This window comes from Heliangelus exortis, chromosome 10, assembly GCF_036169615.1.
Source record: "Heliangelus exortis chromosome 10, bHelExo1.hap1, whole genome shotgun sequence".
NCBI lineage: Eukaryota > Metazoa > Chordata > Aves > Apodiformes > Trochilidae > Heliangelus > Heliangelus exortis.
In genome coordinates, this window is record NC_092431.1 from 14,724,548 (window position 1) to 14,736,972 (window position 12,425).

The following is a 12,425-nucleotide window of genomic DNA, read 5'->3' on the forward strand; positions in this document are numbered from 1 at the left end:
TGCCTGATCTGAAGCAAGTTAGTCTGTAATACAAATCTTCTGAAACTCTTCTGGAAAGCTGGTGCTATGAGCATTTCTTTGCTTTTTCATAGGCAATTTCTTCAGTGATTTTTTTTTTTGGTGCCTTATTGCCTTGTTATTGTTGTGAGATGTTCTTAAGTCTTTTCACCAACCTTTCCACCACTGAGATAGATGTTGGCCTCTTCTCCCTGGTTACCAGTGATAGGAGAAGGAGAAATGGGGTCAAGCTTTGCCAGGGGAGGTTCAGGATGGATATTAGCAAATATTTCTTCATAGAATGAGTGGTTAAACATTGGAACTGGCTGCCCAGGGAGGTGGTGGAGGCACCAGTCCTGGAGGTGTTCAAAAGATGGGTAGATGAGTTACAGTGGATTTTTCAGTGGTTAGGGGTTATAGAGTCGATGGTTGGACTTGATCATAAAGGTCTTTTCCAACCTTGCTGATCATATAATTAAGTAAATAAAATATTTGCAGCATGAAGAAGCAAATCTATAAATTATCCTCCTCTCACAATTTAGAAATCTATCACAGGAATTAGGAAGAGCTCTGAAATAAGTGTCCATCTCCAAGTCCTTGGTAAAGCAAGAATTTCAGACACACCCTGTAAAATGCAGGGAGGTCTTCAGGCTCCCTATTTTACAGGAACTGAACATGGGGATGGTTCTGCTCATCTGTGTTTTGCTGACTGTTCTCTATATCTCTCCTCTCTGCCAATGGCACGAATTGAAAATCAAGATTCAACAATCACTTCATGGCCATATCAGCAAGCCCATCAGAACTGCTGCAGCTGCTTTCCACTCAGGGCTCATCAAACACCTCTCACTTCACAGTTTCTCAAACGCCTCCACCTCAGGATTTCAAGTAACTTAAGCTGCTTCCTTTCTTGCTTTCTGTCCTGCTTGTCTGCCAAACCAGAAAGCTGTTATTAAAGGCTTCCCCTTCAATCATCCTGAATTATCCTCTTTGGAGGTCTGATTGGTATTTGTAGCCTATGTTCAGAAATAGGCCGAGTCTATCTGGTGCAACTTACACAAAGGAGTATGAAGGAAGGGAATGATTTAACTTAAGGGTGTAGTCTTGTTTCTATTCTGCATGCTTTGTTATAATCTCTGTGAGCAGCGAGATATTTTCAGATTGTCGAGGGTTCTGCATGCAGGAATTTATGATGTGCAATCACATCTGGGATAGTTGGGGCTTGCTTTTACTGCAGGGCCTGAGAAACTGAGTGAATCAGCCTGTGCTGGAGCTTGAGGCTGCTGTGCTGGAGCTGCTACTTTGGCCTTGTAGTTTAGATTGGGTGTTAGATGTACCTGCAGCCTGTTTAATCCTACTGGCACAGGCATCCCCTTCATCTTGCTGAACACATACTGACCAAACAAAGCATTTGAGAATAAGGGAAAAGTTTGCTGTGGCTGATGCTCTGGTTCCTGTGTCTTCTGATTTCACAAAAACACTAAACTTTGGATTCTATTCATCCAGAAGAAGGAACTATGGGCTACATTTCCCTTTCACAGGCAGTGCTGGAGGCTTGGGTTCTGGAGCTGGGCATCAGGAGGAGTCGTGGCTTGAAGCTGTACCACGGGAGGTTTAGTTTGGATACTGGGAGGTGTTACACACACACATATATATATATATATATACATACACAAAAAACCCACCCTGTATATATTAGGCTGGGGAGGTTTAGGGGTTGGACATCAGGAATTACTTCCTCACGGAAAGGGTGATGAGGCATTGGGATGGACTGCCCAGGGAGTTGGTGGAGTCACTGCCCCTGGAGGTGTTTAAGGAAAGGCTGATGTGGCACTCAGTGCCACGGTCTGGCCAGTGTGGTGGGGTTAGGTCATAGGCTGGACCTGATGATCCCAGAGGTCTTTTCCAGCCTCAGTAACTCTGTGATTCTGGTGAGAGGGGACCCATCATGAGTGAGTTCCCCATCTGAGCAACCTGCAGCCTGTCCAGCCTTATCAGTGAGGCTTCATCAAACCAAATGTGGCACCTGGCTTTAAAAAAAAAAGAAGAAGAAGAAAAAAATTATTATTTGTGATGCCTAAAGCAATCAGCCCTCATGCTGAAAGATGAGGTTTTATTTAAATACTTAAGTATTTAAGTTTTATTTAAATAAATTTTGTGCAATTCTGGTTAATCTAATAACCCTACAATTCAGTGCTCTTTTTCCTGTTGCCGCTGTAAATTTTGCTTCGAAATCAGGCTGCAGAAAGTTAGTTTTAACTGATGTCATTCTAAAACTGCTACCAGAGCAAACCAGAGCGCTAAGTACAGCCTGCCAGGTTCGGGTGCTGTCGGGTTACCTCCGGGGACCTCACCTCGTCACAGCCGCTCCCGGCAGAAGCTGCGGTTGCCTGGAAACCAGGACCATCGCTTTCCCTTTCCCAGAGGTTTAGCAAACAGCTGAAACAACCGATTTGGGGAGCAGCGTAAGGTTGGGAAAGAACAAATAGCTTTCGTTGAGGAAAAAGCCATCCAAGAATGAGATCAGAGATTGTTACTTGGATACCGCAAAAGCCGACACAACAGAAGGGCTGAGAAGGGAGGCAAAGGCAACAAAGTAACAGGAGGCTCATTGAAGGACCCGGTTTTGGCGTGGTTGGTTTGTTGGTTTTTTTTCCTGCCTCCCCCCTCGCTTATACACCCAGTGGTAGTGCAGTTCCTCTACACTGGCAGATTCAGAAACATTTTGAGAAAATGGTTTATACAATTCTTTACTTCCTTTCCTTCCACTCACTTCTTCTTGCTCAGATTTCCATGTTCATCTTCCACTGTATTTTTTTATTCTCCATTTGCCCTTTAGAAGGAGTTTCTTATTATACCCTGTAGGAAGTGAATGTGATACTAATTTCAATAAATGGCAATTCTGTTGAGCTAACAGGGGCATATGATGCATCTGGGTTACTTCTGCTGATTCTGTGTGGCTGATGCTTTGGTACCCACAGTTTTAGGTAGAAGACACTACATCATCTGCACATCTGTAGGCTTCTTCTTCATAATCACAAAGGTCACTGAAATAGACTGAAAGGTTGCCTTGTGTGAGCACGAGGAGGCCTTCACAGGTCCATTTTTAAACAGAGGAAACAGACCTGAGTGTAGTATTTGACAGATTGCTTCCTGTAGGAGTGCTGATTTGAGTTGGTTTACAGGTGAGGGACATTCAGTTGACAGCTCAGCTCAGATTTTCTCTGTAGTTCTTTTCCAGCCACATGGCAAGTTTACGTTGCTAAATTCTTCCAGTAGCTCAGGTCAGAGACACAAATGGTCGTGTGGGTGAGTGTAAAGCAGACAGGCTTATTAGTGATGGCTTTGCTTTGTTCAGGTAAATACACAACTTCATCGGTGTGAGTTTTCCTAGAGAAGAGATTCTGGCTCTTGGTGTGTGCTCTGCTTGCTAGTGGTACCTATATTACATAGATTAGAATTGCTTCAAATACTTCACCTTTTTTGTATTAACATTTTCACTTACATGTGCAGACTTTTCTGACATCTCAGCAACAGGTTGTGCAACTTCCTTTTTGGTTCCATACAGCATTTTTAAAGAGAGATCTCACAAAATATCTTGCTGGAAGGGAAATGGAGCATAAAGAGCTAGGTATGAATACATTTCCCAGTACAGAAGGCTTTTCAAGGTAACCTCTTTTTAGTGCTGCCTTGTAGCAAGGAGCAGTTACTCACATAAATACCCTGGTGGGTTTCCTTTCTGTGAGATGCCAATGACCAGCAGGAGGGAGAGCTTGCAATCCATGTCCAAGAGTTGGTATCACCATTGTGCTGGTACAATATGGATTTTAAACTCCTTGCTACCTCTAGCTTTTAGGTTCTTTCCTCAGTTTTCTTAATTGACCACCATTTTTTTCACACATTAAGTCCAATTTCTGCACAATCTTTTTTCTCTCTGTATGTGATTAGTTATGAAAAGATAAATGCCTAAGGCTTGGAGAACCTTAGCTCCTTTTCTCAAGCAACAATATTTAGGTTCACTCCCTAGATGTCAGATTTATTCATCCCTCTGCTAAAGTTATTTCTGTCAGCTATAATTCTCACAAAGATCTTTTGGAAACTGCTATTTTTTACTTGCAGAAGAAGAAATGTGGAGAAGAGTGTCTTCAAAAAACCCCAACTTAGAGGACTCAAAAAAAAAAAAAAAAAGTATATTTTAAATCTATTCATTTTCAGTGAGTTTATTCCAATTTACATTACAGATCACTATTTTACTGCACTACTGTGCACTTCAGTTATGCTTATTATATTTGATAACTGAAAGCATATATCCTCGAAATATAATGCAAGTGAAAGTGTCAAATACTAACATAACATTAAAAATCTTTTGCTAAAGAAATTCAAGGAGATTGTTCTGAAGAGTTGCAGCTTTTGGCTTTCCTTCACTTGACATATTCTAGACCTAATTCAGTAGTCACTGACATCTGTGGATCAAGTTTTTGTATGCCATGGCATTCAATGAACATCCTGTACATGCTTTTTTTTTTTTTTTTTTTTTTTTTTTTTTAACAAGTTCCTGATGCCATAAGATCATACATTTGCTTTTATTTTTCCTTTGGGTCTGGAAATATTCTCTCTCCTCTCTCTCCCTCTTTTCTTTCCCTTTTCCCTCTCTCCTCTCCCTTCCCCCCCTTATCCTTCTCCTTGTCTCTTGTCTCCTTTCTTTTCTGTTCTGTTCAAGTAACATAATACCTTCTTGTTTTTGGGAGTATTTCATCTTATTTCTCAGAACCTACTTAAAGGGAATGGCTTTACTCAAGAGTGGACTCCATCCTTTGTATATAACTTTAAAATGAGTGGACTAATGAATTTGGGCAGTAATTTAAATTATAATTAATTATGTTATCAGCGTTAAATTATACTTTTGGCTGTTCTGCAGACAGTACAAAAAACTTCTGTGGAAGCATCTCTTTAAAAAAAGGATTGTTGTTAATTTCCAAAAGGAATATTACTAATGTTGGAAATTTACTACAATGTAAATATTTCTAGCAGTTGACTCTCCTCCTACATTCTTTAGCAGAGAAATTTTGGTTATGCAACAAACACAGGTTTGGACTCGGACTGTGTCTTAAAATGGCCTAAAAATCTATCAGTGTTTTATTTTTAATTTCTCAATATGTTGAGCCTGCTGGAATGATGGATAGGCCATTCATGTGGAGTTGTTCTCTTCCAGAAGACTTCCTGTAGAAATAAGCAGTGAGTATTGCAAAGTACTCAACTAAGGTGATTTCTGTGTTACAGACCACTTCCAGTGTGTGGTATTAAAAGCTTATATGGTATTTCACACTTGCTAAACTTTGGAATTTTTTAAATAACATGCAACTCTGCATTTTTGGCTCTGATGAATCATCAGCTGTGAAAGAAACCTCTTTTCCTAGAGATCTTGTAAAGCACTTAAAAGCCAGGGGAGTGCACTGTTCCATTGGCTTGTAGAAATAATTCATCAGAGTAGCAGATGTTCAACAAGTTGCAGACTCTCATATTGAGCATTATAGCTGCATATGCAAGCCTAAAGGCATGTGCATCATATTATAGTGTTGAGCTCCTTATAAACATATCCTCAACAATAAAACAAAACCAAATTGAAAGAACTAAACTAAAAGGGTTTCCTTTCAGAAGTTCTTGCTTTGGTGCAGTGCAATCAGGAAGAGCTGAGCTATGCTGCTTCTGGATCTGCAAATGGCATCTCGAAACTCTGTGGCACTCTTATGTATGATGGACACATTAGTTTTGCTACTGTGAATTTGTGTACCTTAGTCCAAAATCTGGGTACCAGAATAAGCTGTCTAATCCCTGGGCTGCCTAGATTTCTGTCAACAAAGTCCCCATGGCAGGTGTGTCTGTACTTGTGGCTATGCCTAGAAACGCCAAACTCTGCTGACACTGGGCATTTTTTACTTGAATTTTGCCACCATTCTTAAAGTGAGAGTTCCTCTGCTTTTTTGACTTGGAGACCAATAGCCATTGATGCCTACTCTGAACATAAGGAGACACATGGGCACCCTGTGCTATTTACCTGGGCTGTGAGAGACTGCAGCATAAAATATTTCAGTTCTGGAGTCAGATAAGAGCAGTTCCACTTTGCTTTAAATATTCATTAGGACCCTGAGTGAAAAGAGAGAATGACTGCTGCTATTTCTGTAGGCGAGGGGCTGGGGCATTTAAGTGTGATATAAGACAGGTATGTATAGCTTCTTATTATGGTGAAAGAATTTAGAGTAAGATCATATTAGAGTTTCTTGGATGTCTTTGTCTGTGCTCTCTCTCTGCTAAGCTTGAAATTTGTGCTTGGTCTGTTCTTGCACTTGCTTGTGGGAGCCTGCAGCAAATGCTGTGACAGATCATTGGCTGGGAAGTTTGTTTTCATGCTTTGGATGGAGGTGTGTCTTTTAATATGGATCCAAAAAAATCTAGCTTTTTTTTTTTTTTTTTTTTTTTTTAATCATTTACTGCTGTTCTACTTACCATACAAACACTGTATTACGTTCAGCAGGATAAAAACTCCATGGATCTAGATTCCTGGAGTTCTATTTAATTGTTACCTTTTTTTCTTTTAATTTGGATTTTTTTTCCCCCAACTGGTGTCAATGCCTATGAATTTTTTAAATGAAGTGAGTTCTGCTGAAAATCTTCAAGGATATGAGAGCATATTAAATTGGCAGCTTTCCTAGTGAGGAGAGTGCAGTTCAAGGTGGTAGGGCAGTATTTAATATCCATGGAGGGAATAATTCTATTTATATGGAAGCAACCTGGTCTGGTGGGAGGTGTCCCTGCCCCAGAATGGGGGTTAGAGCTAGATGATCTTTAAGGTCCCTTCCAAGCCAAACCATTCTGTGATTCTATATGAACTGTTTTTTTTCCTAGGTGACCTTGACTGATAGGATAGATGAACCCTTGACTACACTGAAAAGGCTCAACACTACTTTCAAAAAACTCAGGAACTTAGACTGGGAAACTTATGGCAGAGAAACAGTAAACAAGAACTAAAAGAAAAGCAAGGACTTTGCATGGTAAGTGCTCCAGGAGGGAGGGAAAATGACAGACAGTGTAGAGTCCAGCAACTTCCAAAAGTTCTCAGTGGCTTCAGTGACGTGGAAGTGTCAGAGGTTTAGAGCCAGATTAATGAACAAATGTTTGCTCTGGCATCTTCCAGGCTTGGCCTCATAAACGTTTGCTGTGATACAAATTTGTATCCTGCAAGTCCCCTTCTTTCCACAGCTAAAAATCCCACTGGAGTGGATGGGACTGGGGAGGGGGAGGAGGGCTCCTGAGGCTGAAATCCCTGGTGGCTGCAATCATGAAGTTGTCACCTGAACACTGGACTTGAGATGCTTGGTGAAACGTCAGGCTATCAGAAGGTGGCAGCATTGACGAAGAAAACAGTAGAAAAGACGAAATAAAGCAAATAAATGGCTTTTTACTTGGGATAAAATAGTATTGCAGCAAGTTAATGGCAATACAGTAATTGAAGGCAAAAGGAACCTTAGCATGTCTGTCTGGATGAGCAAATCACAGAGTTTAACAGTGTATTATTGGTAAGTGAGGCAGGATTTTCTGAGGTGGCCATCTAAACATCACGTGCATGTAGCATTTTCACCAAATTCAGTTTATTCATGGTGAATATGTTTATAAAAGTCCCATGTCTGTGGTAAACAGACTTTGAAACAGCAAAGCCTCGACATTTATGACTGAAGTAGATGGTTGGTGAGTCTAGATTAAGGGCATATGTATGCAGAGCATAACTTTTCTCTTAAAAGAAACAAACAGTAATTTAACTTCTATTGCTCTGAAAGAAACTCCTGAATTAGGAGCAGCTGTAATAAATAGACAATACCTTAATTTCCAGAATTTGCAGACAGGTAACCCAGACACTACCATTGTGTTACTCCTATCAAGCTCCTCTTAGTGACATGAAAATACATGGCTTCAAAAGGCTGCTTGAGTCAATGAAATCAAACATGTGGCAGATTAATTTTAAAAATGCAGGATCCATATATCTGTGGCAATTTACAAGAAATACATATACGGAAGCCAAGCAGCACAATTGTCTTCCCCAGCTTGCAGAAACAAATACATTCAAGTTTATGGGTTTGGTCCCCCTGTTTGCAAAGCTATGCAATAATTGGCTGGTTTTATAAGGTGGCTTAATGGTATCTGTCCTGTGCTCTTCCTGCTGCTTTTTTGTTTTGTTTTGTTTTATGCTAGTATAAGCTAGGAAAAGAAATACTTGTTTATCTGTGAGCCATGGCTCTTTTGCCTTATGAAGAGGAGCCATGGCATGGTGACAGAGCCTGCCCTTCTCACTGCATCACCACTCTAGTTTCCCGTTTTCAAGGTTCAGGCCATACATTTTGTATTGTCCCTGTTTACAAGATTCAGAGAAGGAAGGATATGAATGAAAGCTTGTCTGCAAAAGTTCACCTGAAAAGTCACTATTTTGTGGTTTTCTAGGCAAAAGAGTGTGGAGAGTTTAAATTCAAGGCATTACAAAATGAATGCAAAATGAAATTTTCATGAATATTTTTGATCTGCCTGCTTTATTTCATGGAATAATAGCATGGGTTTGGGTTGGAAGGACCCTTAAAGATCACCCAGTTCCAACCCCCATGCATGGGCACCTTTCCCTGGACTGGGTTGCTCAGAGCCCCATCCAGCCTGACCTGAGACACTGCCAGGGTGGGGCATTCACAGCTTTCCTGGGCAGCCTGTGCCAGTGGCTCACGACCCTTTCACTACAGAATTTCTTCCTAATGTCTAACCTAAATTTACTTTCAGTTTAAAGCCACCCTCCTTGTCCTTGCAAAAATCCCTCTAGCTTTCCTGCGGGTCCCCTTCAGGTACTGAATGGCTGCTCTAAGGTCTCCCCTTGCTGGGTGAGCTTGGGCCCACTTCTGATGCCTGTCCTAGGGTGTATAGAAATGTGTGACCTTGGATAGTGTAGAAATATATGCTGCTCTTTTCTCTCCTCCTTTCTTTGGCTTATGACTAACACCTAAGGTGAACAGTCCCAATTTTTCTCTTATTCACAATATTTCTTGGAGAAAAGTCTTTTTTTCATCCTTCCCCACCCCCTTTTTTCCCATTTTGCTTTCCTGCTTCCTGCCAAAAGCCAAATAATCAGAGTTCCTCTCTTATTTTCACTTTTGTTCTGTTTTCCCTCCCTGCAACATTTCAGTCTTGGTATCACAGGTTTCAGGATACATTCTTCACCAGTTTCATTCTTGCAACATCACAGGTTCACAATAGTGTAATTAGAAGGAGAATTAGACTTCATGTCTATGTGACAGCTAGTTTTTCAGCTTCTTACCTATTTTCTGATAACTCTGATGCCTTTATTTTGACTCTTTATATTGCTTGAGTAAATTTCCTATTGCTAGGATCTCATTAAAATATCTTAACTATATTTTACATATACAATTCTGTGATAATAAGTGATAATAGGGTGATAGGCAAGAGGAACAGAAAGTAAAATGACAGAGGCACTCCAATGTTTTAAATAAAGTCTGTTTGGTAAAAAATATATATATACTTAATTCTTTTCTCTTTCTGCATATCTTCAGAGTGCTGTAAAAGGAACAAAGTCAGATTTTGTTCATACTTGTAGCATGTTTGTTGTTTGTTCCTGTTTCAGTTATTCCTGGGTTTAATAGTCTTCCTAAAAAAAGCGTTCTTAAAATTTAAGAATACCATGGTAAGATTTTTTACATATAATCCATCAGCTTTACTGATTTTTTTTCTGTTTGAAACCTCCTTCAGCACTGCACTCTGAGTTATCAGCCTTTGCAGAGGACTCCATATTTTCTCTTGCTGTTTCCATTTTCTCCTTGAATTTTGGCATCCTCTCGTGAGACTTCCATGTTTTCACATTTTTTCTTATCATCAAGATACATATCTTATCTCCAGGTTTTATGTATATAAATGTGTATCTAGATAAATATATCTTGCAGGTCTTGAAGCTTACCATGTAGAACAAAGAACTGGATTCCTTCCATGTGTCCTGTTGGAATTTTAGTGCTCAGTCATCTCATCAATGGAAACTTTAATAAGTTTGACTTGATAGCATTTGAGGATGAAAACTTAACAAGTCTGCCTTTTGGCAAGATGAGTATTTGTTTTCCTTTGTATCTGCTACCCAATTCTGTGTTGCTGGTAGGAAGGGGGAGAGTATCCAAATAAATTTTTCTTATCATCCCTACACTGCCTTGGTTTACATTGTTGTTCTCTTTGTCTGGTTTACTCCAGTAGCAGCTGAAGAGATGAACACATACAGAGGTAGTCTGCCTCTTTAAAAGTTTATTTAACGATCTGTATCCTGCATTGCTTTTATCTTGTCATCCAGATATTACTCATGTGAGGTCATGGTCGTGCTGGAGAATTGAAATTCCTGTATCCTGTTACTGGGAGTTAGTGGCATTTTATGTGTCAGGTCCTTCATGTTAATAATGGTCCCAACTAGGTGATTGTGGCAATCTGGAGAGGGCACTGGAGTTTTGTGGTTATGTCAGTATGAGGGATGAATCCATTCCTGGTATTTTTTCACTGAGGTCTTAAACTTGCTTTCCCTCTTTCCACTAACATAAGCTGGGTTTTTATTAAACATCTCTATTAAATTAAAAGCAATACTAAAGCGTGTTGGCCTCGGTGCTCTAGTCTAATCAGAATGTAGTAGTAAAATTTTAAAATTAAATTCCTGTAGGAGTTAAGTCCACCAGTGGTGTTGTATGTTTAAAATTAATTGTCATTTCAAAGCTCCAGTCCAAATGGCTCAGCTGGCTTTCCATGCTGCAACTTTTGGTGCATAATTAGATTTGTATGGATTTCCTTCTGATACTGTGTTTTTAATCTTATCAGAGCAATATCTTGTGTCATGTTAAGTACTTACTATGTGCTATAAGCCATGGACAATGCCTCTTTGTAATGGGCTACTTGTCTGGTAGTCAATGTGTATTGCATTGTGTGCTGGAGACAGCAAAAGGACTTGGTCTTGGTTATAGATTTAGTGGTAATATCTCTTTAGAACGTCAGAGTTGTAGTTGCTTTGGTATAATAAATAACCTTAGTTGTACCATGGTATAGAAATAAGGTTTTATATGGCACAATCTGGTTATTTTTTTCTGCAGAACTGGCTTGTAATCATGACTGGTTTTGGGAACACTTAGATGGCTTACAGTGGAGTATTTTAACTCTGAGCTGCTTTGTGATTTCAATTCTTTTTTTGACTGAAAGGGTGAAGAGGAAGGTATGTTTGTCCTGGTCAATTTAGTTTCTTAAGCATGGCATCCTTACCTCTTGCCATCGTTTTATTGTGGAGTAATGAATCATGGTAGTTTAACACTTTGTGTTAGTTTAACAGCAACTCTATTTTCTTCTTCAGTTCAACATGATGTGCAGTTGTTTTCTTGTGAATTCTTATCCCACTGGTGCATGTTATTGTCCCCTTTAAAGAGAGGTGGGATCATTTCCTCTGGCACCTGCCTTGCCCATGTTGCTGTGAAGCTGGGGATCAAAGCAATCTGTAGAGTGCTAGGGTCTCATACAGAAATGGCTCAGGTCTTGTAATACTCCAGAAAATGGTTGGCCTCTCGTAAAGGTCTGAAACCTATTCTAAGGGAGTGTGTTTTTAAGTGTGTTTCATTGTTCCAATGCATTTATTTACAAGCATTCTTGTATTTATGTATTTCATTTCTAACTGCCAGGTCAACAAGCTCTCCCTGTGTGTGTATCTCTGTTCCAGATGTTGGTTTGGTTTCCTTTTCTGTGGAGTTGCCTTTTGACTTCCCTTTCTCTTGAATTAATATTATTTTTTTTTTCCTGGATGACTAGGCTGTCTGGATGCCATCATATTAAACTGCTGGAATAATGGCTAACATTGAAATTGTCAACAGGTGCTGTCACCCAGGCCATTGCTGAACAGCTTCACTATACACCTGCTTGATGGTGATGGCTCTGCTAACCAGGTGTCTGCTTCTGTGTATCTCCCACTTTCCTTTTCAATTTTTTTTCTTTTTTTTTTTTTTTTTTCAAAATCAGCAGTTCTGTCAAGTAAAAACTGGGGGATTGAATGGATGGAACGTCTGGATAAAAGCACAAAAAGCAAAGGAGCAGTCTTATGCCAGTGAAATTGGTATAGTGACTAATTTAACAGTTTGATTGCTCAGTGGTAGCAAGTTTGTCCAACTAAGGTAGCTCTGGTTGGAAGCAAAGCATCTCTGAGTGCATTTTCATCTTGGACCACATGAGTTTTTCTCTTGTGGCCAGCTGGAGCAAAAAAGATGCTTAAGAAATTTAAAATAGTCACCAACCTTTTCTACATTTTGGCGTCAGAAGCAAGAATTACTGTTATGTTACCAAGAGTTGAGCTTTTCCTACCGTGGGTCATCAGAACTGGGGAT

At 39.8% G+C, this 12,425-nt stretch overlaps 1 protein-coding gene across 2 annotated transcripts in view; it reads left to right on the forward strand.

Annotated features, from left to right (window-relative positions):
• The first annotated feature begins 2,379 nt into the window (after window positions 1-2,379).
• The window catches only part of IQCM (IQ motif containing M), a 143,854-nt gene continuing 133,808 nt past the window's right edge, over window positions 2,380-12,425 (forward strand). For both annotated transcript variants that reach the window (XM_071753692.1, XM_071753693.1), the window contains exon 1: window positions 2,380-2,628. The gene's annotated coding sequence lies outside the window, so the exon portion shown is untranslated. The remainder of the gene's footprint in view (window positions 2,629-12,425) is intronic.